This window comes from Macaca thibetana, chromosome 2 (genome assembly GCF_024542745.1).
Source record: "Macaca thibetana thibetana isolate TM-01 chromosome 2, ASM2454274v1, whole genome shotgun sequence".
NCBI classification, from domain to species: Eukaryota; Metazoa; Chordata; class Mammalia; order Primates; family Cercopithecidae; genus Macaca; species Macaca thibetana.
Window position 1 is genome coordinate 27,490,182 of NC_065579.1, and position 21,705 is coordinate 27,511,886.

The 21,705-nt window shown below is 36.6% G+C and overlaps 1 protein-coding gene and 1 long non-coding RNA gene across 4 annotated transcripts in view; one reads left to right on the forward strand and one right to left on the reverse strand.

The window, feature by feature from the left end:
• LOC126946745 (uncharacterized) overlaps nucleotides 1–14,988 on the reverse strand; it is a 71,338-nt gene extending 56,350 nt beyond the window's left edge. For 2 of the 3 annotated variants that reach the window (XR_007722748.1, XR_007722750.1), the window contains exons 1-4: nucleotides 14,897–14,988; nucleotides 5,408–5,480; nucleotides 1,958–2,018; nucleotides 491–585 (exon numbers count right to left, since the gene is read on the reverse strand). This is a non-coding gene — a long non-coding RNA (uncharacterized LOC126946745). Of the gene's footprint in view, nucleotides 1–490; nucleotides 586–1,957; nucleotides 2,019–5,407; nucleotides 5,481–11,123; nucleotides 11,312–14,896 lie in introns of all 3 variants that reach the window. The other variant, XR_007722749.1, reaches the window with a different exon arrangement.
• The window catches only part of LOC126946724 (non-histone chromosomal protein HMG-17-like), a 1,084,902-nt gene that overhangs the window by 97,173 nt on the left and 966,024 nt on the right, over nucleotides 1–21,705 (forward strand). The window lies entirely within an intron of this gene.

A 21,705-nucleotide genomic window follows, 5' to 3' on the forward strand; every position in this document is an offset into this window, starting at 1 on the left:
ACTTGGAAGATATTTTGAGATACTTGACTCAAAGGCTGAATGTGCAGTTATAGTTTCCATATGCAGACTCAAATCAGCTGTGCCAATTTTGAGGGACTGAAATCTGTTTATATTCTCAGTGTCTTTTTATTCTAATTTTTAAGGTTTTTTTAATTAACTTTAATTATAAAATTAATCTGTGTTTAATTGGTGCCTCTCACCTTCCACTCACCCTACAATCCCCTTCAGTCTGAGTCCTCCTCTCCTCTGGGACTGTGATTAAAGTCCAAATGATGGTCTTAAAATATGTCCAAAAATATTTTGACACTCATCCAGTAGTGAGGTGGTATCTATACCGCCTTCTTTTGAATCTAATCAGGCTTATGACTCATTTGTAACAAAGAGAATGCAGTGACCTCCAAGACTAGGTCAAAAACGGTGAAACTTCTGCCTTGCCCTCTAAAACCATATAGCTTGGAGCCCTGAGACACCATGTAAAATGTCTATTTACCTTTGAAGCTACCATGCTGTGAGGAAGCCAAGCCAAGCTGCAAGGAGAAGCCACATGTCATCACTGGGGTTAGATGTCCTAGTCTCCCATTCTCCCTGTCCAAGTAACAGATATATCAGTGTATAAACCTGCAGATGATTCGAGGCTCCAACCATGAAGTCATTCTTTGTCTTTTAGTTTTTCTAGTGGATTTCCCAAACTTCATGGAGCAGAGACAAATATCTCCACCATGCCCCACCTGAATCCTTGGTCCACAGAATCCAGAGGCACAATAAAATAATAATTTTATACATTAGTAACTGAAGTAGTCACCAATGACTTCCATGTCTTTAAATTCCAAAGGCATTTTCTCAGTCCCCATCTTTATTTGACCTCTCAGTGACATCCCAAAAGGCTAATCCCTTCCTTTCCTCTTACAACATCTCCTTCTACTGATTTAGAAAAACCAAATTCTCTTAAGTATTCTTCTCCCTTCCAAAGTTTCTCCTTTAAGTCTCCTTGCTGACTCTTCCTTCTTTGCCCGATTTCTTTTTAAATTATTATTTTTTAAAATTTCAACTTTTATTATTCATCCAAGGGTACACATGTAGATTTGTTACATAGATGAACCGTGTGACATTGAGGCCTGGGGTCCCAATTATCCCGTCACTCAGACTGTAAACATAGTACCCAAGAGGTGGTTCTCTTTACACAATTTCTATGTGTCTGAGTTCCACACCAGTAAACCACTTCTGTTATTACACTAAACTCTCTTCTAAATCATCTCATCTATGTATTGTGTACATTCCAAAGACTTTCAAAGTGATGCCTCCAGACAAACCAAATTCGTGATCTCCAGTCTCATATATTCCAGCTGTCTAACTGAAATTTCCAGTTGGCAATCTTAAAGACATTTCTAACTGAACATGAGCCAAATTGAACCCCTGATCTTCTTCCCTGAATTGTATCTAATGCAGTGGTTCTCATTTTAGCCTCTTTGTCGCTTACATTAGAATCTCAAATTTACTCTCAGCACCTCCAGTTCTTATCACCCACATCCAATCGCCAATTTTGTAAACTCTACCTCCAAAATATATCCCAATACATCAACTTGGCTTTATTTCCACTGCTCCCCACTAATCTAAGCCACCATAATTGGTGGCTTAGATATCTTCAATACCTTCCTAATTTTTTGCTTTCCCTCTTGCATTCTCATAATTTTTCCTATAGCTAGAATGTTCTCCTTAAAATACAAATCTGATTCTTTTTCTATTCAATTTTAAAACCACACAACAGTTTCCTATTTTATTTAGGATAAAAGCCAAAGTATTTATTGTGGCTTACAGGCTTCCATACCCACACACTCAAACTAATATGAAAAGAAATAAGGTAGCCACATGAGGCACTAAAATGTGAGCAGAAGTTACAACATTCTCAATTCCTCTCAAATACTTAGAAACAGAGAGAAGCATGTGGATATCAGCCTACCTCTGAGGAAGTAGAGGTGAAATGTACATATATTCCAAGACATCAAAGTTTCAGGCAACGACTACCCTCAGGGAAAAAAAAGAGATGAATGGGGAAATGGAAGAAAGCAAATATTTACAAGCAAAACCAAAAATTTACTAAAACAAATGATCCCCAGTAATAAACCAAAAGGATCTCCATAGTTGCTACAAATTTCTGAATCCTTTAAAAAGATGGGTGTTTCTATTAGTAAGGAGACTGCTTTGTCCTGTGGTACTTGTCTTGAGAATTTAGACAACCCAGACAAGGCAAGAGGTTTCGGTGCAGAGGTGAAAGGAGATAGTTATTTCTCCACAACATATGAAGGAGCATTAGGTTATCTCTTGGCATCTCTGTAGAGTAGATTTCTGTGTTCCTACATAGCTATTTTCCTAGTATGGAGAAAAGCAAATGCCAGCCACATGAAAAAGAAAGGAGAGTGAAGGAGAGAAAAGGAGAATTAATTATAGAGTATCAGGACACAAAAACCCTGCAACTCTGGTGAGCCAGGCTTGCAACTTGCTCTGGAGCAGGAGGCTCTGAGGAGCCAAAAGTCTCTGTCAATAGAAACAGAGATAAGTAGAAAAATGCATTGCTGATTTTTTAAAATTTATTTAGCTTAACAGATAAAGCTTGTGGAGACTCTTTCCATGTGAAAGACCTTTCAATATTATTTTTGGAATGTTAGTAACAGTCACGAGTACAGCTTCTCAGGGAATTACTTTTCCTGTAGACTCTCAAAATAAAGGACACAGAGAAAGAAGGAACAGGAGAAGAATGGAAAGACATGGAAGAAAATAGTGAGAGATGGAGAAAGGGAGAGGGAGAGGGAGAGGAAGAAAGGAAAGAAGACAGGCTACAGAGGCCCAAATGAGGAACGCAATGCCATTCACAATTGCCACGAAAAGAATAAAATACCTAGAAATACAGCTAAACAGGAATGATCTCTAAGACGAGAATTATAAAACACTGCTCAAATAAATCAGAGATGACACAAATGGAAAAACATCAAATACAAAAATTAATTCAAGATGAATTAAAGATTTAAATGCAAAATTCAAAACTATAAAAACCTTGGAAGACAACTTAGGCAATACCATCCTGGACATAGGAAAGGGCAAAGATTTCGTGACATCATGACAAAGTCTCCAAAAGCAATTGCAGCAACAACAAAAAAAATGGACAAGTAGACCTAATTGAACTAAAGAGGTTCTGCACAGAAAGAAGAAAAAAACTATCAAAAGAGTAAGCAGACAACCTACATAAAAAATAATTGCAAACTACGTATCTGAAACTGGTCTAATATCCAGCATCTATAAGGAACTTAAACAAATGTACAAGAAAAATACAACTCCTTTAAAAAGTAGGCAAGGACATGAACAGACACTTCTCAAAGGAAGACATACGTGCTGTCAACAAGCATATGAAAAAAGCTCAATATCACTGATCATTAGAGGAATGCAAATGAAAACTACAATGAAATACCGTCTCACACCAGAATGGCTATTATTAAAAAGTTAAAAAAAAAAAACAAATAAACATTGCTGGTGAGGTTGTGGAGAAAAGAGAAGTCTTATACATTGTTGGTTAGAGTGTAAATTAGTTCAACCATTGTGGAAAGCAGTGTGGCAATTCCTCAAAGAGATAAAAAAAAGAACTACCATTCAATCCAGCAATTCCATTACTGGGTGTATACCCAGAAGAATATAAATTGTTCTACCATAAAGACACATGCATGTGAATGTTCATTGCAGCACTATTCACAATAGCAATGACATGGAATCAACCTAAATGCTCATCAGTGACAGATTAAAGAAAATGTGGTACATGTACACCATGGAATACTATGCAGAGATAAAAAAGAATGAGATCATGTCTTTTGTGGGAATATGAATGGAGCTGGAGGTCATTATCCTTAGCAAATTAATGCAGGAACAGAAAACCAAATATTGCATGTTCTCACTTACAGGTGAGAGCTGCAAGATGAGAACTCATGGACACAAAGAGGGAAACAACAGACACTGGGGCCTGCTCGAGGGTGGAGGGTGGGAGAAAAGAGAGGAACAGAAAACATAACTGGGTACTAGGCTTAATGCCTGGGTGATGAAATAATCTGTACACAACCCCCATGACATAAGTTTACCTACATAACAAACCTTCTCATTTACCCCTGAACCTAAAATAAAAGTTAAAAGAATAAATTAAAAATAAAGAATAGAAAAGTGGCTACAGAAGGAAAGGGGAGAAACAGGCGGCAGACAGGAAGGACGTTTGTTGGTTTATAAGTCCCAAGAAATACAGCAGCTCTGCCTTTCCAGATTTCACGGCTGTGTAGCTATTGAGGTTCATTCAGCTCAAGACACATAATTCTCTTTTCTTCACCTAACTTGGCTCTTTCAGAAGTACCTTGGATTGTCAGTGATCCTTAACTCTTTCAGGAATGAAATGCTAAATTTTGAAAGTCATGTTTAATATGAAATACATTTTGCCACTATTTCTATTTGTTTTCCCTGCTCTATGCATACAGATTAACACAGAATTATATTAATAAAAGGAAGGCTATAATTAACTAATAATAAATATATTATAAAATTATGTATTAGTTATAATAAACATTCAAATAAGGGGAGGTGACTTGGCAGGTTATGCTCTCTCTATAGCACCTGGTAGGACACCTGGGTAGGGTGAGCAATGGGTCCTAGTTTGCCTATTTTCCTGGTTTGGAAACTGAAATTCCCACATCCTAGGAAGCCTCTTCAATTCCGGGCATACCTGAAAGGAAACAAATCTCTTTCTTCTTTTAGTGGGGCAGGAGAGGTAAGGTGATAAAAGCCCTGAACATCCTCCTTCAAGTACAACAATGGCCATCTGTTCTCCAATGATAGCAGAAGCTCAGAGAAACAAGGATTTATTTCCACCTGAGCTGAAGTTCAAAGACCGCTTCCCTCCCAGGACCAAATCTGAATCCGAAAGCATCACACTTTCAGGAAAGGCCAGTTTCAGAGAAAACAGAGGATGAGAGCATGTTTGCGTCTCAGAAAAGCTAGACTGATAAAGAGGATGAGAAAGAGGGTGGGGTGCTCCCAAATGGAAACCATTGGTTGCATCTCGCCTCCAAAAACGGTCTCTCTCGTGTGCACTAGAGCAAGTGTTCCTAAGTGCCTGTCCTGAAAACAGAGTAAGTAGAGAAAACAGGTAGAACTTTAAAATCAATACAATTCATATTTTCAGAAATATTCTAAAAGAAATTGCCTCCATCACAATCATCAACTGAAAAGCATGTGCCTTAAACATCTTGAAAACAAGGACAAATTTGGAGGGCCTACATTACCTAATTGTGAGGCTTACTATAAAACTACAGTAATTAAGAGCACAGGATTGGCGTAAGAATAAACAAACAGATAAATAGAACAGAATAAAAAAGATATACACCTGCATATGCACCATTATAATGTAGTGGGAAAAGAAACATCTTTTCAACAATGGCTCTGAATCAACTGAATATCTATGGAGGAAAAAAAAATCACCTCAATTGCCATCTCACACTATATGCAAAAAATAACGTCTGGATTATAAGCCCTAATATCAAGACTAATCAGTTTCTCTGAAGTTAATACAGAAACAGTTTTACAACTTTGTAGTAGGAAAGACTTCTTAGAACACAAAAAGTGGCAACTATAAAGAAAAAACTTCATGATCTCATAAAAACAAAAAAATTCTCATTAACCATAACATTAAGAAAATGAAAAAGTATTATAAGTCATCGATCAGGAGAAAATATTGGTAAAATAATTTGTAAACGGATCTATATGGAGGATAAATAAAGGATGTCTATAAATCAGTAAAAGATAACTGTGCCAATAAAAATGGGCAAAATATTTGAGATACATTACAAATACATATATGTATAAAATAACCAATAAGCCATAAAATGACGCTCAATATTAATCATCAAGGGAAGGTAAATCAAAATCACAATGAGATACCACTATATACACAAAATTTAAAAGATTATAAATTCAAATGTTGACAAAGATGTGAGTAAGTAGAATTCTTATTGCAGATGGATGTTTAAAATGGTACAACTGCTTTAGAAAAGTTTTGTAGTTTTTTACACATTTAATATACCTAATTTATGACCCTGAAAGTTTATTCTGAATTGCCTAAGAAAACTGAACTGTATGTCCTCAAAAGGATTTGTGCAAAACAAACTGTTTGCAATTTTCATAATAGACATATTGCAGCAATCGTCATAATAGCAAAAACTGGAAATAATCCAAATGTTCATCAGGAGAAAATGGGTAAGTACATTGTATTATATTCATACAGTATGAATTTCTGATTACCAGTCAGTAATAAAAGGGAGCAAACTATTGGTACCCAGCACAAAACAGATGAAACTCAAAAATATGTTGAGAGAAAGAAAACATACACAAATGAGGATACATTATATGATTTTATTCATATGAAACTCAGAAGCAGGCAAAACTAGCTATGGATCAAAACAGTGACTGCCTCTGGGCAAAAGGGAGATCACCTGGAAAGGGACACAGAGGACTTTTGGGAATGTTAAATATCTCTGATGATTTGACTAGAATGTTAGTTATGCAGGTGTTAAATATTTGTCACATTCATCAAATTGCACAATTATGCCCTGTCCATTTCATTGTACGTTATTAATCTAAAAAGTTTTGTATTTTTATGTCAATAGTTTTTGGTGTACAGGTTACCCCAAAACCTATTTTGATGAGTTCTTCTGAGATGAATTCAGATAATTTAACACACCCATCACCCAAGCAGTGTACACTGTACCTGTAGATTTTTATCACTCACCCCTAAAAACTGCCCCCTCAGCCAGTCCCCAGCTTTGTTATATCATTCTGTATGTCTTTGTGTCCCCAAAGCTTAGCTCCCACGAATTAGTGAGAACACATGGGATTTGGTTTTTCACTCTTGAGTTACTTCATTTAGAATAATGGCCTCCAGATCCATCCAAGTTGCTGAAAAAGACATTATTTCATTCCTTTTTATGGCTGAGTAGTATTCCATAGTGTATCTATACCACATTTTCTTTATCCACTCATTGGTTGATGGGCACTTAGGTTGGTTCCATATCTTTCTAAAATTTTTTTAAAGTTTCTCTTTAATACAGAGGTTTGTTAACAGAAGATTCAAAAGAACAAAATGGAGAAAGAAGAGACAACTCTACTACATAAATGTATCTAAATAAATGAATATATAAATAGTCATGAACAGTAAAAAGGTAGAAGGCTGTAAATTACAAAGTCATATTTAATGTAAAATTATATAATGTATTTTCCAAATCCACACCTAAATATATCTCAGTAAAAAGGTAAAACATCAAAGAAAAAGAATTAACCCTAAAAGACCCACGAATAATATGTGTGGCAGATGATGTAGATTAACTACAAAGGAATAAGAAACTGACTGAGGCCTAAATTGTTTCTCGCAACTCTGAATGCATAAAGGAATGCATTAAAATGAGTGTATCCACAATGTAAGTGACATTAAAATGAAACTCTATGTACAGATAATATAACTTGCAAGAGTGAAAGCAAAGTACAAGAGGAACCCCAGCAAGAATTAATCCAAAAGGAAAAAAAGAGAGGCAAGGTAAACAAAGAAGTTAAATGTTTATTACACAGCCATTAAATATGTGTAAATAACTCTCTCAAATTAACTTCACGTAAGCCCATTTTTATAATTGTGATGGGTGAAGAAAAGAAGAGAAAACTAAAAGCTCATTAAAATTTGCATTTGGACTATGATATAGATAATGAAAAATTCTAGATGTTGACAGAAAAGTAAATGTTTAATTATGTGTTTCAGAAGTATTAGAATTAGAACCGGAGTAACAATGGAAGAAATTCTGCAAACAATTTACAAAAAAAGGGAAAATATATATTTTTCCCTGCTATATGAATATGTGTGTGTGTGTGTGTGTGTATATATATATATATATTCTTCCCTACCACATTTGTATTTTTTCCCTGCCATATGTAGGAAGGAAGGAAGGAAGGAAGGAAGGAAGGAAGGAAGGAAGGAAGGAAGGAAGGAAGGAAGGAAAACAGAAAAGAAAAGGTAGGGAAAGAGGGAAGGGGGAGGTAGGGAAAGAGAGAAGGGGGGAGGTAGGGAAAGAGGGAAGGGGGAGGGAGGGAAAGAGGGAAGGGGGAGGGAGGGAAGGAAGGAAGGAGGGAGGGAAGAAAGGAAGGGGAAGGAAGGAAAGAAGGAAGGAAGGAAGGAAGGAAGGAAGGAAGGACAGAGAGAAGGAGGGAGGAAGGGGGAGAGAGAGAAGAAAGAGAGAGAGAGAGAAAGGAAAAAAGAAAAGAAGGAATGAAAAGAAAGAAAGAAAAAAAGAAAGAAAAAGGAAAAAAGCTCTACAGCTCCTTGAAGAAAAGACTGATTCTAAGTCAGGGAATAGAATCAGTAAAAGATGAGCCTAGACCAATAAATCAATAAAAGATGAGCCTAGACCATCTTGTAGTGCCAATGTTCAAAGTGAGGACATGCTTAAAACACATAGAAAAAAGACACAGGAACTAACTGAAACAACGTCCGATTGCCAAACTTGAAACAATTTGAGCAACACAATAAATAAAACAGTACTGGAATATACCCAAGAATATGGACTCATTAAATTTTCTTTTATACTCTGGTGACTACAGATCAAAAGGGGAAAGAAGGGAGACTAACTTTATAGTGAAACCAATCTGACAAACACTATCTACGCTATGATCAAGTTTAACATCGTCAATACACGCCAATGCATGTACTCTTTAATCAGACATGCAAAAATAGCACTTTACCTCCACGGTCTTCCTTACCAACAACTTATATGCACAATCTAGTCACAGGAAAAATGTTAGGCAAATCTAAAGTCAGGGAAATCTCCAAATGTGTCAAGGTCATTAAAATTAAAAAAGGTCGGCTGGGCGCGGTGGCTTATGCCTGTAATCCCAACACTTCGGGAGGCCAAGAAGGGCAGATCACGAGGTCAGGAGTTCGAGACCAGCCTGACCAACATGGTGAAACCCAGTCTCTACTGAAAAAAAAACAATTAGTCAGGCGTGGTGGAGCATGCCTGCAATCCCAGCTACTCAGGAGGCTGAGGCAGGAGAATCGTTTCAAGCTGGGATGCGGAGGTTGCAGCGAGACGAGATCGCACCCTTGCACTCCAGCCCAGGTGACAGAGCAAGACTTCATCTAAAAAATAAATAAATAAATAAATAATGTCTGAGCAGCTGTCAGAATCTAGAGGATCTGAAGGATACATGATTAATAAATATAATGTGATATTTATATTAAGATCATAAAACAGAAAAAGAACAGTTGGTAAAAACTAAAGAAATCTGAATAAAGTATGGACTCCAGTTAATAATAATTATTTTTTCACCAGTTGTCACAAATGTATCATGCTAATGAAAGGTTTTCACAACATGGGTAGCTGGATATTCTGTATACTTGTACTCCATGTTCTGTCTTTGCAACTATTCTACTAATCTGAACTATTCTAAAATATTAAAAAGCTTCAATTTTAAATTTTTAAATTAAATTTTAAATATTTTAAATATGCCCTTCACCTGCCCCCAACAAAATCTTTAAATTAAGCAGCTCGTTTTCAAATAATACTTAGATCAAAGAAGAAAGCAAAACACTATCTTACACTATTTAGTAATAATGACCACTAAACAAACAAAATACAAAACACTGTGGAATTTACCCAAAACACTTCTCAGAGGAAAATGTGCAGTTATTTTGGGCGTAAATAAACTAAGCTTTTCAGTCAAGAATTTGAAAAAAGAAAAATATGAAGCATGAATTAAGAGCTTATACAGTCATTTAAATAAATAAATTTGAAAATATGGTAAATAAGTTAAAGAATAATACCAAAAGTTTGTTTTTTGAAAATATTTTTAAAATTGCGGCAGATATGATGATGAAAACATATAGATGGTATAAATAACATTAGAAAGAAAATCAGAAAAATAACAGCTATTGAGATTTTTTTTACTTAAAATGAATAGATGCACAAATTTACAAAAATACTTTTGATAACCTAGAGAACATAGAAATTGACTGCAATTGGCTCAAGTAGAAGTAGAAAGGTTGATCAGACAAATAACCTAAAAATATATTTAAAAGGTACTTGAATATCCACAACCAAAAAGAAAATATACTCAAATGACTTCATGAGTGACATATAAAAGATTTCAGTAAAAATGCTCCAAAGTACATAAACTCCTCCATAATACTGGAAAAGATGCTATTATGTCCCAGCAGGACAGAAACAGTAACCAAACAAGAATAATTCAATAAAGGAAATGTACAACCCAGTGCCCTTTCTGAACACAGAAGCAAAAACCCAAAATAAATTATAAGCTAATTGAATTAAACAATGATAAACATTAATAACATCATGCATATGAAAATATATATAATACAGTGTAATAATAATAAAAACACTGTAAGAATGTTACAATGGACTTTGGGGACTGGGAGAAAGGGTGGGAGGAGGGTGAGGGATAAAAAGCTACAAAGTGGGCCAGGCGCAGTGGCTCCCGCCTGTAATCCCAGCACTTCGGGAGGCCAAGGCAGGCAGATTTCCTGAAGTCAGGAGCTTGAGGCCAGCCTAGTCAAAATGATGAAACCCTGTCTCCACTGAAAATACAAAAATTAGCCAGGCATGATGGTGCACACCTGTAATCCCAGCTTCTCAGGAGGTTGAGGCAGGAGAATTGCTTGAATCCAGGAGGCAGAGCTTGCAAGGAGCCGAGATCGCGCCACTGCACTCCAGCCTGAGCGACAGAGCAAGACTGTCTTGGAAAGAAAAAAGAAAAAAGAAAAAAGAAAAAAAGCTACAAATTGGGTTCAGTGTAGATTGCTTGGGTGATGGGTGCACCAAAATCTCACAAATCACCACTAAAGAACTTACTCATGTATCCAAACACCACCTGTTCTCCCAAAACCTATGAAAATTAAAAAAAAAAAAAATTTTTAAATTATAAAAACATTAAAAGTTTTAATTAGAATGTCTATTATGTAATCACATTTAACATATTAAAGTAGATAAAGTACACGATCATCCTGATAGATACTGTGAAAATTCTTAATAAAATTGAATACTAACTTGGTTTTGGTAGATGAATAACTGAACAGATCAACAGACCAGGATGAGTTTACATTTTTTAAAAAGTTGCTTTAGGCAGCTGTGGTAGCTCACCCCTGTAATCCCAGCTACTCAGGAAGCTGAGGCAGGAGGATAGCTTGAGGCTAGGAGTTCAAGGCCAGCCTGGGCAACACAGCAAGATGCCATTTCTAAAATTAAAAAATAAAAATAAACTGATTTTATTTATGTGTACCTGATATATGAATAGTGGCATTACAATGTTATTTAAGGGAGCAAGTGAGGGCTATTTAAATATCTGTCTCATACTATACGCAGAGATATATTCCAGACGGATTAGAGCCCATCCAGAGATTCATTAAAAGAAATTAGAAGGAAATATATTGTTACCTTATACCTTAGTCCATTCAGGCTGCTACAACAAAATGCCATACACTAGGTGGCTTATAAACGATAGAAATTATTGGGTACAGTTCTGGAGGCTGAAGTCCAAGATCAACATATAGCAAACTTCGTGTCTAGTGAGGGCCTGCTTCCTGGTTCACGGATGGTGCCTTCTGTGGTGTCCTCACATGACAGTAGAGAATAGGAAGCTTTCTTAAGCCTCTTTTGTAAGGGCACTAATCCCATTCATGAAAGCTCTACCCTTGTGACCTAATCACCTGCCAAAGGCCTAAACTCATAATACCATCACACTGGTGGTAAAGATTTTAATATATGAATCTTGGGAGGCACAAACATCTTTAGGCAAGTGTTTGTTTTTGTTTTTTGAGACGGAGTCTCACTCTGTCACCTGCTGGAGTGAAGTGGCCCGATCTCGGCTCACTGCAAGTTCCACCTCCCAGGTTCACGCCATTCTCCTGCCTCAGCCTCCTGAGTAGCTGGGACTACAGGTACCCGCCACCAACCCCAGCTAATCTTTAGTATTTTTAGTAGAGATGGGTTTTCACCATGTTAGCCAGGATGGTCTCGACCTCCTGACCTCATGATCTGCCCACCTTAGCCTCCCAAAGTGCTGGGATTATAGGCATGAGCCACTGCACCCGGCGGGTTTGTTTGTTTTTATACTAAAAAAAATACAATGTAAACATAAAAAAGAGAAATTTTACTACATAAAATTTTAAATTCCTAAATGATAAAACATATGATAAAATTATAAGGCAAGATTATTTGTTTTAATATATTTGCAATCTACTGGGTAACTTGTGGTAGGTGGCCACCATGAAGCATACATGATGCGGATAGATGAACACACAGTAACATGAATCTATCTCAGAAGTACATTCCTCAGTGAAAAAACAAAAGAAATAGAATGATTTTTTTTGTAACCTAGCTTTTGCAGCTCAATTGTGAACACTGAAAATAGATTATACTACAGAATACACCAAACGCTCAAGAATTCATGGTAACACCTGCCAGGGGTGCAGGTGAAGGGTTGTTTGCTAATATAAAGAAGATTGCTGTAAACTAACAGGCCATCTGTTTCCCACATCTCCTTCACTGACCCAGCATCCAAGCCACGGTTGGCCCTACACCCTGACAGAAAACAGGAGGTTTAGTCTCTGGGGAAGATAAAATAATTAAAATGTAACATTTAAAGTAAATAAACATGAGGCATACTATTATTCCTAGTTTCTTCCCTCATTTTGCTCCCAGAAAGCAGGAAAGCAGGCCTTCCAATACTCGGGGCAGGAAATAGGAACGCTTTTTTCTGCAGAGTCTGAGCAGCATGAAAAGAAAGACCTAAAAGATGCTGCTCTTGAGGAGTTCCACCACAAAAGAGCCAGACGGAGCTCACAGTTTGCAAGCCCCTGCCCCTCAGTGAGCTCAGAGTTTACAATAGGCCTTTTCATTGGCACATCCTCATATATGTGTAAGAAACCAAGAAGCACAAGAATTCCAAGAAAGTTCTTTAACAGAAAGATACAAACAACCAAGTAGCAAGAGACTATTTAGGCTGGGTGTGATGGCTTCTGCCTATAACCTTAGCACTTTGAGAAGCCAAGGCTGGAGAACTTCTTGACACCAGGAGTTCAAGACCAGCCTGGGCAACAAAGTGAGACTCCATCTTTACAAAACAAAACAAAGGCAGCATTGACGGCATGCACCAATAGTCCCTGCTACAGAAAAGGCTACGGTGAGAGGATCACTTGAACCCAGGAGCTCAAGGCTATAGTGAGCTATGATCTCACCACTGCACTCCAGCCTGGGTAACAGAGCAAGACCGTGTCTGAAAAGAAAAAGATTACTTACATTAACGAAAACAACTGCAGTAAAAACCACAGGTACGTGTGTATGTTGAAAGGTATTTCAACCATTTAAAAAAAACAATCTAGAGTACAAAAATCTGTTGACTACTACAATGTGATAAAAGAAGTGGAAACTAGAAACACTGGAAAATAAAAACTCTCCAAGAAAATAAAAGCAAAATGTAGAGAGATGGAAAACAGAAGAGAAATACGAGAAAACCTGGAATTAGTGCAGTAGGTAATATCTAGTTAAATAAGCATTCTAAAATAGAGAAAATTGAAAACCAAAGGGGAGGAAATCAATAATTACAAACAAACCATCAGGAGCTAAAAATGACCTTGGAATGCTCAACAACAACAACGGGAGCTTGGTGACAATGAAGTAATGTCTTCCAATTACTGGAGGGAAACAATTTTCAAAAAGAAAAAGTATTCTATACTCAACAAATTCTATACCCAACCAAATTATCAATGAAGTCTAACATTTAAAAATTGTATTTTTAATCCTGCAAGTTCTGTTTTCTTCCATTTATCATTTCTTAAAAAGGCACTCTGCTCAATGAAACTTAAAGAATACATCAGAAAGTAGAAGGAAGCGGAAAAGAAAGTTATGACAGAGGAGAAAAGCAAAAGAAATTTCCCATGATGAAAGCTATTAACCAGACATAGGGGACAAGCCAGCTGATATCAGAGTAGGTCAAAATATTTTAGTTAAGATTTCTCAGAAGATGAATTTGAGCAAATCAGTGATGCATCTAAAAGTCTTGCTATCTAGACAACTTTTGGCAAGCTTAGGCTGAACTAATAATAAGTATCTAAATTTAAAATCAGTGAAAAGAAACAAGCCAATATTTAACTGTGTGCAACAAAAGCAAGCATACAGGGAAAAAATGTATTCATAGCATGACAAGACTCAGCGTTAAATAGTGCTTACACAGTAATAAAAATTGCAAGCACTGAATATTGATCTGTTTAAAATTATGATATCAGGAAGATAAAAGCATATGAAGGATGTGAGTCTGACTTGGGATGGGAGGGGGGGAGAAGGAGAGCTAAATTATCATTGTTGTAAGGTTAATTCAAACATATTTCAGTAACTATATACATAAAAATATCTAATAAATATTATTTAATATCAACTAATATCAAAATAAACAGACAAAAGAGTTAGAAGTGGTTACTTAAGGAAATGGAAGAAGTGGTCAATTTTCTTAAGATTATACACAATTATATATATAACCATCCTTGTAAAATTCCTTAACTATATTCATGTATAACTTAATACAAATGCTTAAAGTAAGAGTAAAGAAAAGATGACATAATCTCACTAGCAATGGAAGGAATGCAAATTAAAAGAAGACAGTATTCCCCCAGTCAGATTCCCAAAATTAAAACCTTTGAAATTATAAAGTGCTGCTGCGGATGCATGAAAACATGTACTATCATAAGCTGCTGCTGAAAGTATAAATACAGCCACACTGGAGAGCATTTTGATGACATTAAAACACAACTAAAAAAAATACATACCCTAAAAGTTGACATAGCAATTATACTGTCAAGTGTTTACTCTCAGAAAATCACCAGAACAAGTATACAAGAAGACATGTTTTTGCAGGATTCTCTGTAAAAGAAAAAAAGGAAAAACAATTTAAATATCTGCCAATAAGGAAATACATAAATAGAACATAATGTCTATATTGTGGAATAATCTGTCAAGGGACTAGATCAAATCAATATGAAAAAGAAGCTTTTCAACTTTTTAAATGAGATTTACATTCACCTCTGTAATTGCTGGTTGTACAGCTAGCTATATGCCTGGAATTTCCTTCAAGGGACTCAAAATATTTCCTTTCTCTCCATACTAGGGGTGTGGAGTCTAGCAGGCCCCTACAGGGGGCCTATACTATCTCACATTCTTATTTACTTAATTCTCTTTAATAAAAACTAATACCGTGAGTATGACTCACCAAATTGATTTCATAATAAAAATAGGAGAGAGTATAAAGATCATTCAGGACAAAATATGCACTATGGTAGCTACTGACCACATATGGCTATTGAGCATTTAAAATGTAGCTAGTCTTCACTGAAATGTGTTATAAATGCAAAATACATACCAAATTTCAAAGAGTTAAAAAATAAACTGTAAAATATCTCATTAATAATTTTATTGATTGCTGAAACATTTTATATATATTTAGTTAAATAAAATATATTAAAATTTATCTCACCTATTTCTTTTTTTAACATGGCTATTAGAAAATTAAAAATTATGAGGTTTACATTATATTTGTTTTGGACAATACTGGTCTAGATTAGATAGACATTTGTCCCCTCAATTTCCTTAGCATTATGTGATTGTAAATTTACTAAGACTTTAGTGATCTCCACAGTATAAAACATGTAGATTTATCATTCTGAAACTTGAAACTAGAAAATGCTTCTCCAAGTTTCATTCCAATAATTTGATTTCCCATAAAATTGCCCTCAGGGGGAAAAAAGTGTTGGTTAGAATGACATGTATTTCTGATCCATCTGACAGTTCTACTTTTTACTGTAAATCAATGAAATGACTTTATTTTTGTTGATATTTTGTGCCTTTTGTGAAAATGAGTCCACACCTCTGAATTAATTCTGCTGAAATGCTACAGACTTTACAAGCCTGAGGAGCTAAGTTGAAGACTACGGGCCACAATAAAATCATCAAAGGTGCAGTTCTCAAAAGTCAATGCTTGAGAATCATCTGATTGGCTAGTTGAAACACAGATTGCTGAGCCCCACTGCCAGAGTTTCTGAATCAGCAAGTCTGGGGTGAAGCCTGAGACTCTGCATTTCTAGCAAGTTTCTCAGGATGCTTGTCCAGGCATCACAAGCTAACAAAGATTGATCAAAGCAAATGTTACCTTTTAGGAGGGATCTAAGTGGTCAGTCTTTCCCAGATGATACCACCTGGGGAAGTATCATCTTATTGTACTTATTATATTGTATAACTTATTTCACCTTTTCTATCACTAATTCTCTTGCAATCTTTGGTAAATCACTTAATATCACCAGGATTCAGTTTCCTCAATTATAAAATGTGGGATTTCATGTATAGGTAGAGATTTCTCGTTGCCTCTCTAAAGATATTTCTGTTGCCTCTACTGTCCCCTTCTTCCTTGGAAAAAGAATGAGAATTTTTAGCTGGACACATTGGCAATAGAAATAATACTCTGTATTTCCAAGTTTCCCGTGCCTCTCCCTAGACTTGTTAAATCAAATGCAAATTGAAGTGCTGTGTGGGACTCTTAGCCTGGCAGATTCTGCTGATGGGTGCTCTCTTTTTGCCTTTATTCCTTCTTTCAACACTCATTTTAGTTATTGTGAAGTCATATGGAACACTGAAGCTATGTATAAAAACGGTAGAGCAGGAGGATAGAAATTTGTCCCTGAAAACACTTGTGGAAATACCATCCCAGCCCCAGAATGGCCATCTCCCCATTGACCTTATATAAGAAATACATTTCCACATAATTTGTCACCATTGTATTTCTACTAAAGACAGCTGGAACCTATTGATAAACTTAAGACAAATGTTCTATTAAGAAGTTAGTCAACATTTTAAAACACAGAGTCTCCTATATAGGGTTTCCATTAAACTTGGTAATATAATACTATATTATTTTTATACAAATTGAAGAGGTCCTTGATGACATTATATAGCCACCTGTGTTTCCAGAGTTTCTAGTCATCCTGTATTTTATGTGTCTTTCCCAAGACCTCCTGGTTTCCATATGACATTATATTTACTTTTGAAAACCACTTTTAAATTCATTATCCTGAAGCCTTTTTCAAATCACCAATGATGTTCATCTCACATTCATCTGTTAAATACTTCTGAAGAACAACTACATTCAAAAGCCCAGGAAAAGGTTAAGTTAGAAGCATTTGGAAAAGGAAAAATTCATAAGAATCCATTGTTAAGGGGAAGGAGAAATGTTGCAGTCAGTTATTAGAAATAAAATGAATTATGTCAGTAAACTAAGGAGCAACTATATAAATGTGTTCAGGCTTTTAGAAAGAGACAAAATACAGTAGAAAATAGGTGCTTTCCATTATTTGACGGCAGCAGAAAAGCAAGCCAAGAATAGTGGGCCTCTAAACCAGCTGAATGAAGATCCAGGAAGGGGCTAAAATTGGGCACAGACTACACTGCCAGTGGCTCTGCCTATGGAGGCTGGCCTTAAGGCATTGACAATATAATGGTAAAAACATTTCATCATCAACAACTAACAAGTAATTAGAAATGCAGCTACACTTTGCCTTTGGGAAAGGGTCTATCTAGGAGTTAAGATAAAGTACCACAAGTGATGAAATATATTACATTGCTATCTATCAAACAATTAGATAAAGCTTCTGAGTTTGGTGCTTATCTTTTGTTTCTTCTTTGGGTTTTGCTTTAAATCAGCACGTACAGTAAGTCATCAACCCGTATATCCAAGTTCCCACAGATATTGCTATAGGACCACCCACAGAGGACAATGAGAGAATACGAAGTCAGCAGAAATATGAGTGAGGTCTTAAGAATCTTGATGTCAAATTTATACAGACAAGTCATTCAATTTAAAGATGAGGAAACTAAGGCTCAGACAGCTGTGGCTTCTCCAAGGTCGCACAACTAATGAGAGCCACAGCTGGTACAAGAACCAAGGTTTTCCATCTTTCAAAACAGTTTCACTTCAGCAATACTGTGCCTTCCAATGATTTACTCAGTGACTCCATTCATACAAACTTTATTCATCCACATCTGAGAAAGAGAAAATCCTGCAAAACTCATTTATAATTTTATCTGAAGGTAAGGGTGTTATCTCCAGAATATCCACTTATATATTTGGTACTTGGAAAACATTCTGGGGAATGAAATAGTTTTTCTGCATAATTTACAGAGGGATCACTTAACAGTGTTTTTTTCCCTGGGAAATGCAAATTGAATACTTGCTCTGTAAAAGTTGTGATTGAATCTCTTCCAATCTGGAATCTTCCCTGTCTAATTAAATATTTAATCACATTATTTGCTGCTTTTAGTGAAAATGGCTGGAATTCAAGCTGCTCTGCAACCTCTCATCTGCTCCCTATGACAAGGAGACATATGCTGATGAAGGTCTAATACAGTTTTGCTAAAGGCTAAATTCAACACATCTGGTAAAGCCTCAGAAGGGTCCCAGCCTCAATATTCACTCATAATTCTGAGACAGCAGCAGCAGCCTGACACGAGGCCAAGATAAGAGTTGGTAAAATACGTAAATATCAACCTCTGAGGAAAAAAAAATCAGAATAGTAACACTTGATAGAGAAAAAAATAATTGCCAAGCTACTAACATTTAAAATTTGGATAAATTCCAACATGATTTGCACTTTTAAAAAATGGGTATTTTTGTGTTTCTTAAGGAGCTTTTTTCAATTTGGCTTTAGTGACAAATAACAAAACTGAGAAAATTGTGCCGTAAAAAAAATATGAACTACCCTCTCTTATTAATCTTTAAAAATATCTGTAGAATATAATCAAATGAGACTAAAACAGTAGTCTAGCAAGCAGCTGGAAGATACCGTTATTTTCTTTGTGTGAAAGTAGCCAGGCATGTCTGACTAGGAAAGACAGAAGGGCTGCTGCATTTACTATTGAAAGAGGAATCGTAAATGGCATCTACCACTGTTGGCTGTGGAATTGCTTGGAATGATGTAACACTGAAATAAACAAAACATCTGAATAAACATTTCTTCAGCAGGAAAACTGGCATTATTTTGTGAAGTAAATATAGACACACACACACGCACACACGTGCACCTGATCAAGGAAATTTCCAGATATGAAAATGATTATTTGCCAAGCATTAAAATCCTTTTCATTTATGCAAACAAAAGATTTATTAAGGGTTTTGTTTTGTTTTGTTTTGTTTTTTTGAGACAGAGTCTCGCTCTGTCGCCCAGGCTGGAGTGCAGTGGCGGGATCTCAGCTCACTGCAAGCTCCGCCTCCCAGGTTCACGCCATTCTCCTGCCTCAGCCTCCCGAGTAGCTGGGACTACAGGCGCCCGCCACCTCGCCCGGCTAGTTTTTTTGTATTTTTTAGTAGAGACGGGGTTTCACCGTGTTAGCCTCCAGGATGGTCTCGATCTCCTGACCTCGTGATCCGCCCGTCTCGGCCTCCCAAAGTGCTGGGATTACAGGCTTGAGCCACCGCGCCTGGCCTATTAAGGGTTTTGGTACCTAAACCACCATTTTCTGAATTGTGCTCCAGAGTTCAACATTTCTCGAATGATTTTGTGAGAAGTTCCCCCACAAAATCAATTAAAGAACAATGATCTTGTGGTCTAAGAATGATGGGCAACCCTGGGCAACAGTGTGTTGTGCAAAATTCAGTTTTTTAATTGTAGGACCCCATGACATGCTAATCTGTATTGTCTGTTTCAAAAGGGGAACATCACGTTCAGAATTCTCCAAAATTATCTGACTCCATGGCCTGTTTTCTGTGGACTGCAGCTCAGGCCTGGAGTACTATGGTCACTTTGTAACAGGTGCTTCATTCTTCCCAGAGAAGTGAACCTTATTTTTGTCATTGGCTTGTAATGTGTGTATTTTAGTGAATCTCCTTAAAATCTACACAGAAAAAAGAACATTTCTGCTTTCTCTCTTTATCCATTACTGGACATATGAAAACAATAGAAAAAAAGTCACCTTACCTTTCCTCAAGTAGTGTGAATGAGAGAGAGGACAGATAGTTGCAAAAAGAGTGGACCAAATATATTTGTAGCTCAACAATAGCTGTAATGTTAGCAGGATAATAACTCTTCTGTCATACGAGTACAGCAGAACAAGAAACTAGGATCGGTGTGTTGGCTGGAGGGACTAGGTGTTGGGATCCCACAGGAGTCCCACTGCAAATAATTTAGTATGTGATTCAAATAGACATGACATACATATGTTCAAATCTGCTTTTCTTTTCTGTTTCACTGACATCTCACATTTGCTAGAGTCTTCAATGCATAGCCATTAGAATTTGCTACAGAAAGAATGTTAAGTGAATCGCTCAAGAAAAATTCTCCTCAAATATTTGCCTCCCTCTTCATTAGGTCAACAACTCAGTTCATGGCACTCTCCGAGAGTGTAAATGAGACATTCCTATCCACTACTGAAGGCTATAATGGCCATGGTAAAAAGTTTATGTTCCCTGTTCTGCTGTCAGAGATGTGAAAGTAGTCAGGCAGATAAGCCTTGAGGTTTAGCTCTAATGAGCACTTCTCACTTTCAGAGATCCATAATCAGGCTAAATAGAGCTGCAGTGTGGCTGCCCATGGCACACTGAGGCAGCGCCACTGGGTCAGTGGGCTAGAGGGAAGACATGGAGAGAATTCCAATATCTGAAGCTAATGGAAACCAAGGTGAATGTGGAAGGCCAATAGATAGTATATGACAGCCAGTATCCACTGATGAAGACCAGAAAAGGTCAAGAAGTAACCATCTCACAAAAGATATATAAGTCCTTATACTGCTAGATGCCATCTTCAGAAGAATGGCAAGCAGAGGGAAAGACTGGCTGGGCACCAGAGCAACTTTAAGAAAGACTATACGCCATCCATTACATTATTGCACTAAAATACTGTATTAGTCCATTCTCACATTGCTATAAAGAACTACCTGAGACTGGATACTTTATAACAAAAAGAGGTTTAATGGACTCCCAGTTCGACAGGCTACACAGGAAGCATGGCTGGGGAGGCCCCAGGAAACTTACAATCAAGGCAGAAGCCATAGAGAAAGCAGGCACAGTCTTCACGTAGCCAGAGCAGGAGAGAGAAAGTGAAGGGGTAAGTGCTACACACTTTCAGATAACCAGATCTCGTGAGAACTCATTCACTAACATGAGAATAGCAAGAGGGAAATCCTCTCCCATGATCCAATCACCTCCCACCAGGACCCTCTCCCAACACTGGGGATTATAATTCAACATGAGATTTGGGTGGTGACACAGAGACAAATCATGTCTAATAAAAACTGAATAGGACTAAGAATTAATTTTCTTTCCAACTAATTACCAAGTGAATACTTAGGAGATAGACAAGACTTAATATAGACTAAATGATGACATTCCATTTTTTCTTCACATCTGAGTTGTAATAGAATTTTAATATACAACCCCGTATTTGTCCTTCAGGAAATCAAAGGTGTTAAAGCATATGTATTCATTAAGAATCTGACACTTATTAAATTATGTGGAGTGGAGGAAAATAATTAAATTGTGTGGAGTGGGAAAAAATAATTAACCCTTCCATCTTGAGTGTTACAAATCATCATCTACTTT